Source organism: Bos mutus, chromosome 16, assembly GCF_027580195.1.
Source record: "Bos mutus isolate GX-2022 chromosome 16, NWIPB_WYAK_1.1, whole genome shotgun sequence".
Taxonomy (NCBI): domain Eukaryota; kingdom Metazoa; phylum Chordata; class Mammalia; order Artiodactyla; family Bovidae; genus Bos; species Bos mutus.
Genome location: NC_091632.1, coordinates 50,263,308 through 50,281,908, shown reverse-complemented (window position 1 = coordinate 50,281,908; position 18,601 = coordinate 50,263,308). Strand labels below are relative to the sequence as shown.

At 39.0% G+C, this 18,601-nt stretch overlaps 1 protein-coding gene and 1 non-coding gene across 2 annotated transcripts in view; both read left to right on the top strand.

The window, feature by feature from the left end:
- Positions 1 to 18,601, top strand: part of RGS7 (regulator of G protein signaling 7) — a 486,897-nt gene that overhangs the window by 425,540 nt on the left and 42,756 nt on the right.
- TRNAY-GUA (transfer RNA tyrosine (anticodon GUA)) lies at positions 10,125 to 10,196 on the top strand. Its single transcript has one exon. It is a non-coding gene; the product is annotated as a tRNA-Tyr (tRNA).

Sequence of the window (18,601 nt, the reverse complement as noted above, 5' to 3'; positions counted from 1 at the left end):
GATGCCATCCAGCCATCTCATCCTCTGTCGTCCCCTTCTCTTCTTGCCCCCAATCCCTCCCAGCATCAGAGTCTTTTCCAATGAGTCAACTCTTCACATGAGGTGGCCAGAGTACTGAAGTTTCAGCTTTAGCATCATTCCTTCCAAAGAAATCCCAGGGCTGATCTCCTTCAGAATGGACTGGTTGGATCTCCTTGCAGTCCAAGGGACTCTCAAGAGTCTTCTCCAACACCACAGTTCAAAAGCATCAATTCTTCGGCGCTCAGCCTTCTTCACAGTCCAACTCTCACATCCATACATGACCACAGGAAAAACCATAGCCTTGACTACACGAACCGTTGTTGGCAAAGTAATGTCTCTGCTTTTGAATATGCTATCTAGGTTGGTCATAACTTTCCTTCCAAGGAGTAAGCGTCTTCTAATTTCTTGGCTGCAGTCACCATCTGTAGTGATTTTGGAGCCCAGAAAAATAAAGTCTGACACTGTTTCCACTGTTTCCCCATCTATTTCCCATGAGGTGATGGGACCGGATGCCATGATCTTTGTTTTCTGAATGTTGAGCTTTAAGCCAACTTTTTCACTCTCCACTTTCACTTTCATCAACAGGCTTTTTAGTTCCTCTTCACTTTCTGCCATAAGGGTGGTATCATCTGCATATCTGAGGTTATTGATATTTCTCCCGGCAATCTTGATTCCAGCTTGTGTTTCTTCCAGTCCAGCGTTTCTCATGATGTACTCTGTGAAAAAGTTTGAAATATTGTGAGAATTACCAAACTTACTCAGGGACACAGAATGCACAAGTACTGCGGGAATAATGGTGCTGATAGATTTGCTTGACGCAGGGCTGACACAGACCCCTTCAGTTTCTACAATGATGCAGTATCTGTAGCTCCCCAGCTGGCACAGTGGTAAAGAATCTGCCTGCCAATGCAGGAGATGCAAGAGAAGTACGTGGGTTCAATCCCTGGGTCAGGAAGATCCCCTGGAGGAGGAAATGGCAACCCACTCCAGTATTCTATTCTTGCCTGGAAAATCCCATGGACAGAGGAGCTTGGGGGGCTATGGTCCATAGGGTGCATAAAGAGTGGGACATGACTGAGCACTGACATGCACATGACATCTGTGAAGAACAATAAAAAGTGTGATAAAATGAGCTGTCCCTTATGTATGTACATATGTGTTTGTGTACACATATATACATACACAAACACATTTATAATTCAGTCATAAAAAAATAAAATCTTGCCATTTGTGACAGCATGGGCATGTGAAATAAGTTAGAGAATGACCAATACAATAGAATTTCACTTATGTGTAGAAACCAAAAAATATACTCTTAAATACAGATTGGTGGCTGCTAGAGGTTGGGGGTTGGATAAAAAGAATAAAATCTTGCCATTTGTGACGGCATGGGCATGTGAAATACGTTAGAGAATGACCAATACAATATCATTTCACTTATGTGTAGAACCCAAAAAATATACTCTTAGATACAGATTGGTGGCTGCTAGAGGTTGGGGGTTGAGATGCTGGGAGAAATGGTGTGAAGGGGGTAAACAGGGACAGACTTCCAGTTTTAAAAGAAGTAAGTCCTGGAGATATGATGTATAGCACCTTGACCTTAGTCACTAATACCGAAGTGTGTATTGAAAAGTTGCTAAGACAGTAGATTTTAAAAATACTCATCATGAGGAAAGAAGTTTAAACTGTGTGGTGATAAACGTTAAGTAGACTTATTATCTAGTTTTGCAATATATACATATATTGCAATATTATTTTGTAATATATACATATATTAAATCATTATATTGTACACCTGAAGTGAATATAATGTTATATGTCAATTATATCTCAATAATAATTTTCTAAAGGATGGCACAATTTTCTAAAGAAAATTGCACAAAGCTTAAGTGCACAATGAATTTTCAAGAATTGAACAGAACCAGTTCACCAGCCTTGACTGGCAAAGCAATGACAAACCTAGACAGCATATTAAAAAGCAGAAACATTATTTTGCCTACAAAAGTCCATTTAGTCAAAATTTTGGTTTTCCTAGTAGTCATATACAAATGTGAAAGCTGGACAATAAAAAAGGCCTAGCGCCAAAGAATTGAGGCCTTCAAACTGTGGTGTTGGAGAAGACTCTTGAAAGTCTCTTGGACTGCACGGAGATCACACCAGTCAATCCCAAAGGAAATCAACCCTGAATATTCATTGGAAGGACTGATGCTGAAGCTGAAGCTCCAATATTTTGGCCACCTGATGAGAAGAGCTGACTCACTGAAAAAGACCCTGATGCCGAAACTATTGAAAGCAGGAGAAGAAGGGGACAACAGAGGATGAGATGGTTGGACGGCATCACCGACTCAATGGACATGAGTTTGAGCAAACTCCAGGGCATGGTGAAGGACAGGGAAGCCTGGCATGCTGCAGTCCATGGGGTCACAAAGAGTCAGACACAACTGAGTGACTGAACAACAACAAAGGCACCAGGATCCCAGAGCCCTACCAGGGACCATTCCAGTCACTGCTGCCTAGGTCAGTGGTAACTTCTCATACCATAGATACGTTTGCTTATTTCTGCCTTTATATAAATGGAATTATTAATATCACTCTTCTCATATTCAACATCTTCCTTTGAGAGTCTTTCATGTTATTGCATATAGTTATAATTTGTTTATCCCCATTACTGTATTAGTATTCTGCTATATGACAGTAGAGGGTTTCATGATATATTGATGCTAAATTAACTTCCATAGGGTTAACACTCCACTATTATATCCATAATTTTGATTTTCAATTTATTATTTTCACTAACTTGTTATATTCATGATTCAACTTAAGTTACTCCAGACTTTTGTTTATCACACAAAACCATCAGCTCAGTCTCTTTAATTTAGGTTCAAAAACAATGCAGACCTCAAAATAAAATAGAAAAACAAGGTGAATGATATTATATGTTATCACATATAATAAAGGAGTAATCTTATTTATATATAGAACTCATACGTCAGTGAGAAAATATCAAAGAAGTAAAAAATGTAATGGGAAACATTTATATTTTTACCTATTAAATTTTCAAACAATTTTTAAAAGGTAATATGACCATATATCTGCATACAATCTCACACTCTTAGGTCCAAAGGTCTATTTTAATTCTTTGGTTGTTGCAAGAGGCATAAGTAAATAGATAGGTAGGTGGATGGATAGATAGGTATGTAGGTAGATAGACAGACAAGACAGAGGGACAGGCAGATGTGTAGAGAGAAGACTGAAAAGATATATACATGAATATCAACAATAGTTTATTTATGAATGCTGAAATTCTGTTGATTTTATCTTTTTATGCTAATCTGTTTTAAAATTAAAATTTAATATGTTTACGTATTCAGTAAGAAAAATCAATAATAGTTTTAAAAAATGAATCAAGACTTCCAGTCCAGCATTGAAAGATCTTGGAAATTATCACTCTCAGTCTCACAATAAGAAAAAGAGCTGAATAAACTGAAAATCAACAATTTTTCTTACATTCATCTCAGAATGAGGTCATTACGTAAAATGCTGTAAGTGCCCAAAACTGGAGAGACAGGTGAATACAGGAAATCACAATTTACCAGAAGCCCAAGAGCAGAAACCTCCAAGGAACCGATACTGGGGTAAGAAACTTAACCTGTAATGGACAAATATCTGGAGGTTCAGAGAAGACTAACTTGAAAGTTAAGACTCCAAGGGAGCCCAGTCTTGAGGCGACACCACACACTTGTGAGTTTTGCCTCCAGGAATTCTACCAAATTCTCACAGTGAAGTTTGAAGAGAAATCCCTTTGTACATCTCTCAGGGGAAGGGAAAAAGGAACTATTTTCAAATACTCTCAGAACATTCTCATCTTCTTAACTAGATCTGCCTTTAAGAGAAACTGATCGGAGTTGTACAGGAACTTCACCAACACAAAGAAAAGGAAATACCAGACTCTAATCCTGGTCTCACCCAAGTGAGGTGGAAAAAAAAAAATTGGAGAGAAATTTGTAAAGGTTACAGCCCCAGAGCACAGGCTCACGAAAAGAATGGCACCTAACCCTAGAACTATAGAATGTTTCCACTCCCTCTGCGCCAGCCACAACATTAAGAGAGACTAAACAACAACAGGGAACTGCAAAGGAAAAAACTGCACATCTCAAGCCTTATTTAGGAAGCCTTAAGGAGGGATTCTATTTTGGGGGCTTTAAAATCACTGCAGATGGTGACTGCAGCTATGAAATTAAAAGACACTTACTCCTTGGAGGGAAAGTTATGACCAACTTAGACAGCATATTAAAAAGCAGAGAAATTACTTTGCTGACAAAGGTCCATCTAGTCAAAGCTATGGTTTTTCCAGTGGTCATGTATGGATGTGAGAGTTGGACTGTGAAGAAAGCTGAGCGCCGAAAAATTGATGCTTTTGAACTGTGGTGTTGGAGAAGACTCTTGAGAGTCCCTTGGACTGCAGGGATATCCAACCAGTCCATCCTAAAGGAGATCAGTCCTGGGTGTTCATTGGAAGGACTGATGCTAAAGCTGAAACTCCAATACTTTGGCCACCTGATGCGAAGAGCTGATTCATTGAAAAAGACCCTGATGCTGGGAAAGATTGAAGGCAGGAAGAGAAGGGGATGACAGAGGATGAGCTGGTTGGATGGCATCACCGACTCAATGGACATGAGTTTGGGTAAACTCTGGGAGTTGGTGAGGGACAGAGAGGCCTGGCATGCTGCGGTCCATGGGGTCGCAAAGAATTGGACACGACTGAGCGACTGAACTGAACTGAGACAGAGGTTTCCCTGGTGGCTTAGTGGATAAGAATCCATCTGCCAGTGCAGGAGACATGTGTTTGATCCCTGATCAGGAAGATCCCACATGCCGATCCCATGTGCCACAGCTATTAAGCCTGTGCTCTAGAGCCCAGGAACTGCAACTACTGAAGCCCAGGAGCCCTAGAGAAGCCACTGCAATGAAAGGCCTGTGTACCTCAACAAAGAGTAGCCCCCGGCCCCCCACCGCTTGCCTTGCCAGGTTAGAGAAAAGCCCTTGCAGCAATGAAGACCCAGCAAAACCAAAAATAAATAAATAAATAATGTTTGTGTTTTAAAAAGCCTAAGGGAAACCTGAAGACAACTGGGGAGACACAAACAAGGAAAGCAGAGGAAAGTTTATCTCTGCTATAACAAAAGAAAGCAGTAAATACAGCTTCTTCTCTAGCTAGATGTGCAAACCACACAATAAACACCTGTTTGCCTCAGGGCCTTTACCCGATACATGATAACTGGCTTTCAACAAAAAATTCACATAGAGTAAAAGGGAAGAAAAAAAAGCAGCTCAAACAGACACATTAAGCATCGGAATCAGACTCAAATATGGCAGAGATGTCGAAACTATCAAACTAAGGATTTGAAACATGTATGAAAAATGTGCTAAGCCTTCTAATAGAGGAAATGAACAACATAAAGGAATAAAGAATAGAGGTATAAACATAAATATAGAAACTCTAAGAAAGAATCAGAGGAAAATGTTAGAATAAAAAATGCCTTAACATTAAATGAAAAATACACTTGATATGCTCATAAATAGACTGGACATGGCCAAGCAAATAATCAGTGAGCTTGAAAAAATGTCAATAGAAATTTCCAAAGCCAAAATGCAAAGAGAAAAAGGATGAAAAAGACAAGAGCTGTGAAATAATTATTAAAGGTGTCACATACATATAATAGGAATACCAGAAAGACAAACAAGAGAGCAAGAAGAGAAGAAATATTTGAAGCAGTGATGAGCCATCATTTCTGAAAATTAACCGAGAGCCAGGAAGCTTAGAGAACACCACCAGACTAAATATCAAAACATCCAAACCTAGACATAACACATTTAAATTTCAGAAAGAGGACAAATCTTCAGAGAAGCCAGAGGAAAAAGAAACACTTTACATAGGGAGGAAAAAGATTAATGGTTGCATCAGACTTTTAGAAATCATGCAAGCAGGAGAGCAGAGTGAAATATTTTGTGTTGAAAGAAAAAAAAAAACTTTCGAATTCTATCCAGCAAAATTATCCTTTATAAGTGCAGGAGAAATAAACACTTTCTCAGATAAATAAAAATTGAGGAACTCTGTCATCAGGGGACTTGCAAGAAATGTGGAATATCTTTAGAAAGAAGGAAATACCATAGGTCAGAAACTCAGGTCTATTTTTTTATTTTTAATTATCGTTCAAATGATGATAGCAGTGTTAAAGGGTACAGAAAGGAGAAGGCATTGGGAATAACCTATTATAAGGTAATTGAATGGAGTAGTATAGTGTGATTTGAAAGAGGAGTCTGATTAGATGTAAGTATGTATTGCAAACCAAAAGGCAACCACTGAGGAAAGTTTAAAATGAAATAGAATTAATATGTTAAGAAAGGCAAACAAAAGGAATAGCAAAAATTCTCAACTGAAAACATAGAAGGTAGAAAAATAGAAAAAATAAAAGGAAAAGAATCAGAGCAATGGCAACGAATAGAAAACTATGAAAAAGATATGGCAGGTATTAATCCAGCTATATTATGATCTCTTTAAACAGTGGTGGCCTAAATACACCAGTTAAAAGGGAGAGACTATCAGAGTGAATGAAAACCTAAAACCTAATTATATATTAAGAAACTCAGTTAAGTATAAAGACAGAGGTACAGATTAAAAGTAAAGTAAAGCTATGGAGAAAGTAAAGGGATGCTACCACTAGTAAACCTAGATAGCATATTGAAAAGCAGAGACATTACTTTGTCAACAAAGGTCCGTCTAGTCAAGGCTATGGTTTTTCCTGTGGTCATGTATGGATGTGAGAGTTGGACTGTGAAGAAGGCTGAGCGCCAAAGAATTGATGCTTTTGAACTGTGGTGTTGGAGAAGACTCTTGAGAGTCCCTTGGACTGCAAGGAGATCCAACCAGTCCATTCTGAAGGAGATCAGCCCTGGGTGTTCTTTGGAAGGAATGATGCTAAAGTTGAAACTCCAGTACTTTGGCCACCTCATGCGAAGAGTTGACTCATTGGAAAAGACTCTGATGCTGGGAGGGATTGGGGGCAGGAGGAGAAGGGGATGACAGAAGATGAGATGGCTGGATGGCATCACCGACTTGATGGACGTGAGTCTGAGTGAACTCCAGGAGTTGGTGATGGACAGGGAGGCCTGGCGTGCTGTGATTCATGGGGTCGCAAAGAGTCAGACACGACTGAGCGACTGAACTGAACTGAACTGAACACTAGTCAAAAGATAGGTGGAGTTGTTGTTCAGTTGTTCAGCCGTGTCTGACTCTTTGTGACACCATGGACTGCAGTATGCCAAGCTTCGCTGTCTTTCAGCATCTCCTATAACTTGCTCAAACTGGTGTCCATTGAGTCAGTGATGTCATCCAACCATCTTGTTCTTTGTTGTTATCCCCTTCTCCTGCCTTCAGTCTTTCTCAGCTTCAGGGGGTTTTCCAATGAGTCGGCTCTTCTCATCAGGTGGCCAAAGTATTGGAACTTCAGCTTCAGCATAAGTCATTCCAATGAATATTCAGGATTGATTTCCTTTAGGATTGACTGGTTTGATTTCCTTACTGTCCAAGGGACTCTCAGAGTCTTCTCCAACAGTTTGAAGGCATCATTTCTTTGGCCAAAGATCAAGGCATCATTTAATCAGCGCTCAGCCTTCTTTATGGTCCAAATCTTACACCCATACATGACTACTTGAAAAACCATAGCTTTGACTATACAGACTTTTGTAGGCAAAGTGATATCTCTATTTTTTAATACACTAAGTTTGTCATAGCTTTTCTTCCAAGAAGTAAGTGTCTTAATTTCATGGCTGTGGTCCCTGGGTGCAGTGATTTTGGAGCCCAAGAAAATAAAGTCTGTCATGGTTTCCATTGTTTCCCCATCTATTTGCCATGAAGTGATGAGACCAGATGCCATTATCTTTGTTTTTTGAATGTTGAGTTCTAAGCCAGCTTTTTCACTCTCCTCTTTCGCTTTCATCAAGTTGCTCTTTAGTTCCTTTTCACTTTCTGCCATAAGGGTGGTGTCATCTGCATATCTGAGGTTGTTGATGTTCCTCCCAGCAATCTTGATTCCAGCTTGTGCTTCATCCAGCCCAGCATTTCACATGATGTACTCTGCATAGAAGTTAAATAAGCAGGGTCACAATATACAGCCTTGATGTACTCCTTTTGCTATTTGGAACCAGTCTGTTGTTCCATGTCCAGTTCTAACTGTTACTCCTTAACCTGCGTACAGGTTTCTCAGGAGGCAGGTACGGTGGCCTGGTATTCCCATCTCTTCAAGAATTTTCCACAGTTCGTTTTCATCCACACAATCAAAGGCTTTAGCATAGTCAATTAGTAGCTGTATTAATTTCAGATGAAGCCAGCTCCAGATCAAGAAAAATTATCAGAGATGAGGAGCAACATTATGTAATGATAAAGAGATCAATTATTCATGAAGACGTAACAATCCTTAATGTGTGTGCACAATAGAGCATCAAAATATGAGACCGAAACTGATAGAACTGCAAGGAGAAATAGACAAATACACCATTATAGCTGTAGTCTTCAGCACACCTCTGTCATTGAATGACAGATCTAACAGGCAGAAAATCAAGAAGAACATAACTGAACTGAAGAGTGCCATTAATCAACTGGATTTAATTGATATCATAAGCTGCTTCATCCAATAGCAGCAGAATATACCTTCTCCTCAAATTCCCATGGAACACACTAAGAAAGAACACATTCGGGGCCACAAAACTCATCCCAATAAATGTAAAAGAATTTTAATGGAAATTATATGAAGTATTCCCAGGCCACAATGGGATTAACTAGATACCAGTAATGGAAAGAGAGATGGAAAATGACAAAATACTTAGAGTTAAGCAACACATTTCCAGATAATATATAGGTCCAAAAGAAGTTTCAAGAGCAATTGTAAAATATTTCAAGCTAAATGAAAATACATGTTATCAAAATCTGTGGATGCATTGAAAGTTGTACTTGGCAATTTATAAATATATGCATTGATACATATGTTAGGAAAACCTAATATCAATAATCTAAACTTTAATATTAGAAAACTAGAAAAACCCAGAAGAAAAGAAATAAAACTTAGAGCAGAAATCAATTAAATTGAAAACAGGAAAGTGATAGAGAAATACAATACTTAGAGCTGGTTCATTAAGGTTGATAAATTGCTCCTCAGTCCATGGAATTCTGTCCAAGCAAGAATACTGGAGTGGGTAGCCATTTACCTTCTCCAGGAGATCTTCCCCACCCAGGGATCAAACCAGATCTCCTGCATCGCAGGCAGGTTCTTTACAGGCTGAGCCACCAGGGAAGCCCCTCTAGTTAGAGAGCAGACACAAGTTACTAATAGCAGAAATAAAAGAGGAATGATTACCACTGATCACACAGGTGTTATTTTGATAAGCAATGAATATTGTGAACAACTCTATGCCCACGAATATGAAAACCTACATGAAATGCACAAGTTTTGTGAAAGACACAGTTTACCAAAACTACCCCAAAAAGTAATTGATATGAATATACCTACATGTATTAATGAAGAGTTGTATCTATTATTAAAGATTAAACAATCTATTCAACAAAAGAATTTAAATATATAACAAATAACCTTCCAAAATAGAAAGCAAAATCCCAGATGAATTCACTGAAGAATTCTAGCATGCATTTAAAGGAGAAATTATACCAATTTTTTTTTTTTTTTACTATTTTTCCTGAAAAGAGAAGAGGGCCTACTTCCTATGAATAACTCAGTCTATGATTCCAGCATTACTTTAATACCCAAACCTCACAAAGTCATTGCAAGAAAGGCAAACAAATGTCTCTCATGACCCACAGCTGCAAAATTTTCAATAAATTATGAATATATGACATCCAACAAATGTATGATAAGTATACACCACAACCAAGTGGAATTTATTCCATGTACACAATGCTAGTTCAACATTCCATAATCAACAGTTTAAAAATCATATACTCGTAACAATAGAAGCAGAAAAAATGTGACAAAATCCAACACTCAATAAAAGATAAAAATTGTCAGCAAACTAGGAATAGAGAAAGGGCTTCCCTGGTAGCTCAGCGGTTAAAGCGTCTGCCTGTAATGCGGGAGACCCAGGTTCGATCCCTGGGTTGGAAAGATCCCCTGGAGAAGGAAATGGCAACCCATTCCAGTATTCTTGCCTGGAGAATCCCATGGACGAAAGAGCCTGGTGGGCTACAGTCCACGGGGTCACAAAGAGTCAGACACGACTGAGCGACTTCACTTTCACTTTCACTTTCAGGACTAGAGGAACTTCCTCAACTTATTGATAAAGCACATTTACCAAAAACCTGCAGCTAATATCATACTTAATGGTGAAATACTATTAATAGATGGTTTCTCTCTGACGTCAGGAACAAGGCAACATGTTCCTTCTCACCACTCCTATTCAACATCTTACTGAAGGACCTAGTTAATATAATGACAAGAAAAGGTAATTGAACATGCACAAACTGTGCTGTATGTCTCAGGGAACTCAAACAGGGGCTCTGTATGAACCTAGAGGGGTGCGATGGTGAAGCAGATGGGACAGAGGTTCAAGAGGGAGGGGACATTTGTGCACCTAAGGCCGATTCATGTTGATGTTTGACAGAAGACAAAATTCTGTAAAGCAGTTATCCTTCAATTTAAAAATAAATAAAGTAAAAAAAAAAAATACGCAAACGGGAAGGAAATTGGGAAGGAAGAAATAAAACTGTCTTTGTTCACATATAACATGGTTTTTTTCTATGTAGAAAATCACAAGGAATCAACAACCACAGCAACAAAGCTCTTAAAATTAATAAACTGCAGTAATATAGTTGCAGGATATAAAGTTAATACACAGAAGTCAACTGATTTCTTATATATTAGCAATAAACAATTGGAATTTGAAATTAGAAACACAATACCATTTCATTAGCACTAAAAGTTAAATGCCATTACATATAGATTTTAAGTCTATCAAAACACACAAGAATAATATGGGGAAAGTACTGAAGCAATTTCAGTATTTGCTGAAAAAAATAAAGATCATGATAAATGCAGGGAATATTTCATGTATGGAGATAGGAAGACAAGTATTGTGAAGATGTTAGTTCTTCAATACTAGATCTATAGATTTAACACAGTCCAAATCAAAATCCCAGCAAATTATTTTGTGGCTATTGACAAACTAATTCTAAAGTTTATGGAAAGGACAAATGACACAGAATAACCACCACAATACTGAAAAAGAACCACAAAGTCAGAGGACTGTGTTCATGTTCAGTTACTCAGTCATGTCTAACTCTTTGCATGCCAGGCTTCGCTGCCCTTCACCATCTCCCGGAGTTTCTTCAAACTCTTATCCACTGAGTAGGTCATGCCATCCAAGCATCTCATCCTCTGTTGCCCACTTCTCCTTCTGCCCCAGTGTTTCTCAGCATCAGGGTCTTTTCCAATGGGTCAGCTCTTGGCATCAGGTGGCCAAAGCTTCAGCTTTAGCATCAATCCTTCCAATGAATATTCAGTGTTAATTTCCTTTAGGATTGACTCGTTTGATCTCCTTGCAGTCCAAAGGACTTTCAAGAGTCTCCTCCAGCACCACCATTTGAAAGCATCATTTCTTTGGCACTCAGCCTTCTTTATGGTCCAACTCTCACATCCTTACATGACTACTGGAAAAATCATCAGATCAGATCAGATCAGATCAGTCGCTCAGTCGTGTCTGACTCTTTGCGACCCCATGAATCGCAGCACGCCAGGCCTCCCTGTCCATCACCAACTCCTGGAGTTCACTCAGACTCACGTCCATCGAGTCAGTGATGCCATCCAGCCATCTCATCCTCTGTCATCCCCTTCTCCTCCTGCCCCCAATCCATCCCAACATCAGAGTCTTTTCCATTGAGTCAACTTTTCACATGAGGTGGCCAAAGTACTGGAGTTTCAGCTTTAGCATCAGTCCTTCCAAAGAAATCCCAGGGCTGATCTCCTTCAGAATGGACTGGTTGGATCTCCTTGCAGTCCAAGGGACTCTCAAGAGTCTTCTCCAACACCACAATTCAAAAGCATCAATTCTTTGGCGCTCAGCCTTCTTCACAGTCCAACTCTCACATCCATGCATGACCACAGGAAAAACCATAGCCTTGACTAGATGAACCTTTGTTGGCAAAGTAATGTCTCTGCTTTTGAATATGCTATCTAGGTTGGTCATAACTTTCCCTCCAAGGAGTAAGCGTCTTTTAATTTCATGGCTGCAGTCACCATCTGCAGTGATTTTGGAGCCCCCCAAAATAAAGTCTAACACTGTTTCCACTGTTTCCCCATCTATTTCCCATGAAGTGGTGGGACCGGATGCCATGATCTTCGTTTTCTGAATGTTGAGCTTTAAGCCAACTTTTTCACTCTCCTCTTTCACTTTCATCAAGAGGCTTTTGAGTTCCTCTTCACTTTCTGCCATAAGGGTGGTGTCATCTGCATATCTGAGGTTATTGATATTTCTCCCGGCAATCTTGATTCCAGCTTGTGTTTCTTCCAGTCCAGCGTTTCTCATGATGTACTCTGCATATAAGTTAAATAAACAGGGTGACAATATACAGCCTTGACGAACTCCTTTTCCTATTTGGAACCAATCTGTTGTTCCATGTCCAGTTCTAACTGTTGCTTCCTGACCTGCATACAAATTTCTCAAGAGGCAGATCAGGTGGTCTGGTATTCCCGTCTCTTGAAGAATTTTCCACAGTTTATTGTGATCCACACAGTCAAAGGCTTTGGCATAGTCAATAAAGCAGAAATAGATGTTTTTCTGGAACTCTCTTGCTTTTTCTATGATCCAGCGGATGTTGGCAATTTGATCTAAATGGACTTCTGTAGACAAAGTGATGTCTCTGCTTTTTAATATGCTATTTAGGTTTGTTACAGCTTTTCTTCCAAGGAGCAAGTGTCTTTTAATGTCATGGTTGCAGTCACCATCCACAGTGATTTTGGAACCCAAGAAAACAAAGTCTGTCACTGTTGCCATTTTTCCCCATCTATTTGCTATGAAGTGATGGGATCAGATTCCCTGGTGGCTCAGATGGTAGAGAATAGACTGCAATGTGGGAGACTTGGGTTCAGTCCCTGGGTCAGGAAGATCCCCTGGAGAAGGGAATGACAACCCACTTCAATGTTCTTGCCTGGAAAATTCCACGGACAGAGGAGCTTAACAGGTTAGAGTCCATAGGGTCACAAAGAGTTGGACATGACTAAGCGATTGACACACACACACACACACACACACACACACGCACAGATGGGAATGGACACCATGATCTTAGGGTTTTGAATGTTGAGTTTTAAGCCAGTTTTTTGCTTTCCTCTTTCACCTTCATTAAGAGGTTCTTTAGTTCCTCTTCGCTTTCTGCCATTAGGGTGGTGTCATCTGCATATCTGAGGTCACTGGTATTTCTCCCAGAAATCTTGATTCCAACTTGAGCTTCATCCAGCCCAGCATTCTGCATGACGTACTCTGCATATAAGCTACTATGATTAAAACAGTATAGTACTGATAAGAAAATACGTAAATACATCAGTTGAATAGATAGCCCAGAATTATATTTGACAAAGGGTGAAACAAGTCAATGGAGAAAGAATAGTCTTCCCCAAGAATGTTGCTGAAAGAACCGAAGACCCACATTCAAAAAAACGGAAGAAAAACATGAATCTAGATATAGACCTTATAACTTTTTAAAAAATTACCTCAAAATGGATCATTCACCTAAATGTAAAATGCTAAATTGTAAATTCTTAGAGAATAACATATGAGACAATTTGGATGACCCTTGGTTTGGTGATATGTTTTTAGATTCAACACTAAAGGCATAAAAGAAAAATTTGATAAGTCAGTTTATTAAAATTAAATCTTTGGGGTCTGTGAAAAACACTGTTATAAGAATGAGAGGACAAATCACAGACTGGGACCATAATATCAAAATAAATAAGTAACTGAAAATTGACTAGTATCCAGAATATACAAAGAATTCTTAAAACTCAACAGTGAGAAACCAACCAATTAAGAATGGACAAAAGATCTGTATAGACACCTCACCAAAGAAGATACACAGATGGCAAGTAGGTATACGAAAAGGTGTTCAACATCATGTATCATTAGGACATTTTAGCACATTCAGATCAAATCAGATCAGATCAGTCACTCAGTCGTGTCCGACTCTTTGCGACCCAATGAATCGCAGCACGCCAGGCCTCCCTGTCCATCACCAACTCCCAGAGTTCATTGAGACTCACGTCCATCGAGTCAGTGATGCCATCCAGCCATCTCATCCTCTGTTGTCCCCTTTTCCTCCTGCCCCCAATCCCTCCCAGCATCAGAGTCTTTTCCAATGAGTCAACTCTTAGCATGAGGTGGCCAAAGTACTGGAGTTTCAGCTTTAGCATCATTCCTTCCTAAGAAATCACAGGGCACATTACTGGCCTGTAAAAGGGAGGTACACCTCTCCACTGTGGAACGTATTACTTTGGAGCCTCTTATATCCTTTGGAATTAAAGGATTTTGAGTTCAAATCACTATTGTAATTCAAGGCACTATTACATTCAATATATGTAATTCATCATATGTTCCAATATGATTTTTATGAACTTGTCATTTTATCATTGTCTCGTGTTATCTATTATAATAATCATTATAAGCATTTTGAACTTACTGAGAGTTATTTATACTAATGGAAATTTTATTTGGTTCTTCTTCACCTTTTACATTACACCATTAAATCACCAGTACTAGCAATAGTAATATTTACAGAATTAAAAATTTCTGTCACCAATTTGGTCACATTTTCCTACTTTTTGGGTTCTCAATTTTTATGCTGTAGGAAATTTTTGTTGCCATCAGAGAGCTAGCCTAGGTTTCATTCCTTCATTCTTCCATTCAGTAAACAGAGTCAAAGAGTTAAAATCAAAACTTCTAAGTCATTTGATGATATTCAGTCTGAGGATCAGGGATTCCAAGACTGTATGCTGCTGCTCACCTTCCATGAATGAGATCCCAGAGAGACAACAACGCAGTGTGAACCAAAAGCCATGTCACTGATGCTTATGGAAGTATCCTAGAAGCCAACCCAGGGCTCCTCTGGGTATGGCAAGTTGGAGCTTGTATGCTAAATCCAAGAGGGACTTTTTAAATCTCCCCTTTGAAAAATCTTTGCATGTCCCCAAATTACAACCAGATTTTTGTAAGGAAAGAATCATAGAAAGTGTTGGAGATCAGTCACTTGTGTACGTGGCAGACCAGGTGCAACAGAACAAAAGGGTCCATGCACATGCGCCTCAGGCTTTGTCTCTTCAAGGAGCTCATATTCAATATTTTATCCAAGGTAAGTACAACAACTAACTCTTGGTGATTTTTTTATTCCTGAATAATTCTAGCTGGGAATACTTTCAGTATTTTAAAACTGAACCTGAAACGTGAGCAATGCCATTGATCACAGAGAAGCTCTAGGCAGACTTATGTGTTAGACTCCTCTTGGTAGCTTGTTGAGAACTGTAACAGTCTGTGTCAACACCACAACAGCTAGTATATAAAATAGAAATATCATTGAAGGGTGAACAGACCATTCATGGATGTTAAATGGAAGGGTATTATTTCAACCAGAGCAGATTAGGAGAATGTGAAGAATAATTTAAGGAAGTATAGCCAATACTCTGAATAAGGAGGCTGCTCTACCACCCTCTTGGTAATTGACCATTAGATAATAATCTTGCACATTCAGTGATACGCTTATATCAGCAATGATGATGCAAAAAGGCAAAGACACAAAAGGTTGGGTCAGAGGCAGGTTATTGTACAAACATTTATGTTGGAAATAATCTGTGCCATTACTCAATGAATGCATGTGTGCTCAGTCATGTCCAACTTTTTGCGACCCCATGGTCTGTAGTCAGCCAGACTCCTCTGTCCATGGAATTTTCCAGGCCAGAAAACTGGAGCGGGTTGCCATTTCCTCTTCCAGGGGATCTTCCCAACACAGGGATCAAACCCACCCACTTATCCTACGTCTCCTGCATTGGCAGATAGTTTCTTTACCACTGCATCTCTGCGAAGTCTCATGACTTGATAATCACTGCATAAGGAGCTGCATTCCAATTGGAAAATTCAGTAAATATTAAAAATCACATGTAAATACAATATCAGAGTTATCCCTGACTCATGTCTTCACTTCCATTTATTTCCGTCCCAGGCTTCCTCATCTCAGCTGATGGCAACTCAGTTGCCAAAACCTAGAAGTCATCATTGACAATTCTCTTCCTTTTAGCTCCCTAACCCAACACATCAGCAAATTTTACTGATCCTGGCTTCAAAATGTTTCCCAAACACAATACCCACGATCTTTAATGCTGATGTGCAGATGCCCTCAGCATCATTTCTTGCCTAGATGATTACAGTAGCCCTGTGACTGGTGTCCTTGCTTCCACTTTTGTTCTATCCCCATCCTGATGATCAGTTCCCAAAGGACTCACAATTCCCAATTTGTTTGTTTGTTTTTTTAAGTAGACTTTCGTAGAGCAGTTCTAGGTTCACAGAAAAATTAAGCAAAAAGTATAGGTAGTTCCTGTACCCCCTCTTCCCTTCCCACACACAGCCTCCCCCCATTATCAACATCCCCAGAATGGTACTTTGTTATAAGTGAAACTACACAGCACTGTCACCCAGAATCTATAGTTTACATTAAGGTTCACTCTTGGTATTTTACATTCTGTGGGTTTGAACAAATGTATAATGACACATATCCAGCATTATAGTATCATACAGAGTAATTTCACTGCTCCCCCAAATCCTCTAGCTCCCCCTGTTCTTACTCCTTATTCCCAACCCCTGGCAACCACTGATTTTTTTTTTTTTTAAACTGTCTCCAAGGTTATGACAGGGAAACCTGGTGTGCTGCAGCCAGGGTTGCAAAGATTTGGACATGACTGAGCAAGTTTACAACAGCAATATTCCAGAATCTCATATAGTTGGAATGATACTATGTGTAGCCTTTTCAGATTGACTTCTTTCACTAAGTAAGAGGCATGTCAGTTTCCTTCATGTCTTTTCATGTTTAACATCTTATTTGTTTTTAGTGCTAAAAAATATTCCACTGCATACCTATACCACAGTTTATGTATCCATTCACCTAATGAAGGACATCTTGAGTACTCCCAAGTTTGGCAATTATAAATAAACCATCCACATGCAGGTTTTTGTGAGGATCTAACTTTTCAATTCTTTTGGATAAATACTAAAGAGTACAATTGCTGGATCGTGTGATTAGAGGTATATTTAGTTTGTAAGAAACCACCAAACTATCTTTCAAAGTGACTGTACCATTTTACACTTCCATCAGCAACAAATGAGAGTTCCTGTTGTCTCACATTCTCGTAGGCATCTGGAATTGCCATTGTTTTTGGTCTTTCTAATAGGTGATGTAATGGTATTTCATTGTTTCTTTAATTTACAATTTCCTAATGACACATGATGTGAAGCATCTTTTCATATGCTTATTTTCCATCTGTATATCTTCATCAGTGAGTTGCCTGTTCAAATCTTTTACCCATTTTTTAACCATGTTGTTCATTTTCTTATCATTGAATTTTAAGAGTCTCTGTATATTTTAGATAATAATCCTTTATCGGATCTGTATTTTGCAAATATTTTTCCTAGTCTGTGACTTATCTTCTTGTTTCCTTAACAGTATCTTTCATAGAGCAGAAGTTTTTAATTTTTATGAACTTCAACTTATCAATTATTTCTTTCATGAATTGTGCCTTTGCTGTTGAATTAAAAAGTCATCCCCAAACCCAAGATCACCTAAATTTTCTTTTATGTTATCTTTTAGGAGTTTTATAGTTTATCATTTCACACTTAGTCCAATTTTTTATGAAGGATATAAAGTTTGAGTGGGTTTTTAAAAATCTAGAGCATAACAAGCCACTTTCATGTTTGAAACACTCCAGTAACTACCACTTATGTTTAGAATTGAACCAGAGATTTTTACCATAATCTATAATTTCTACCTAAGCTAACCACTTTCCACAATTCCAGGCTGTCCTGGTATATTTCTCTCCCCTCTGCCACAGTAGACTTCCTTGTGCCTCTTGACATGCAGAGGTCATTCATAACATACACAAAAGTAGGATTACTTAATTAACAATCTATAGACAACAATTAAGATTGAGTAGAAATCAAATGAGTAAATATTATAGAGGAGAGTGAATGTAGTGAATTCCAGGAACTTCCCTGGTGGCTCAGTGGTGAAGAATCCATCTGCCAATGCCAAAGACTTGGATTTGATCCCGGGTTCGGAGTTCAATTACTTAGTGCGGAGCAATTAAGCCCGTACACCACGACTGTTGAGCCTGTACTCTGGAGCCTGGGAACCACAACTGTTAAAGCCTGCACACTCTGTAGCTTGTGCGCAGCAGCAAGAGAAGCTGCTTTAGTGAAAAGCCCAAGCACCACAAGTAAAAAATAGCCCCTGCTCATCCCAACTAGAGAAAAGTCCTCACAG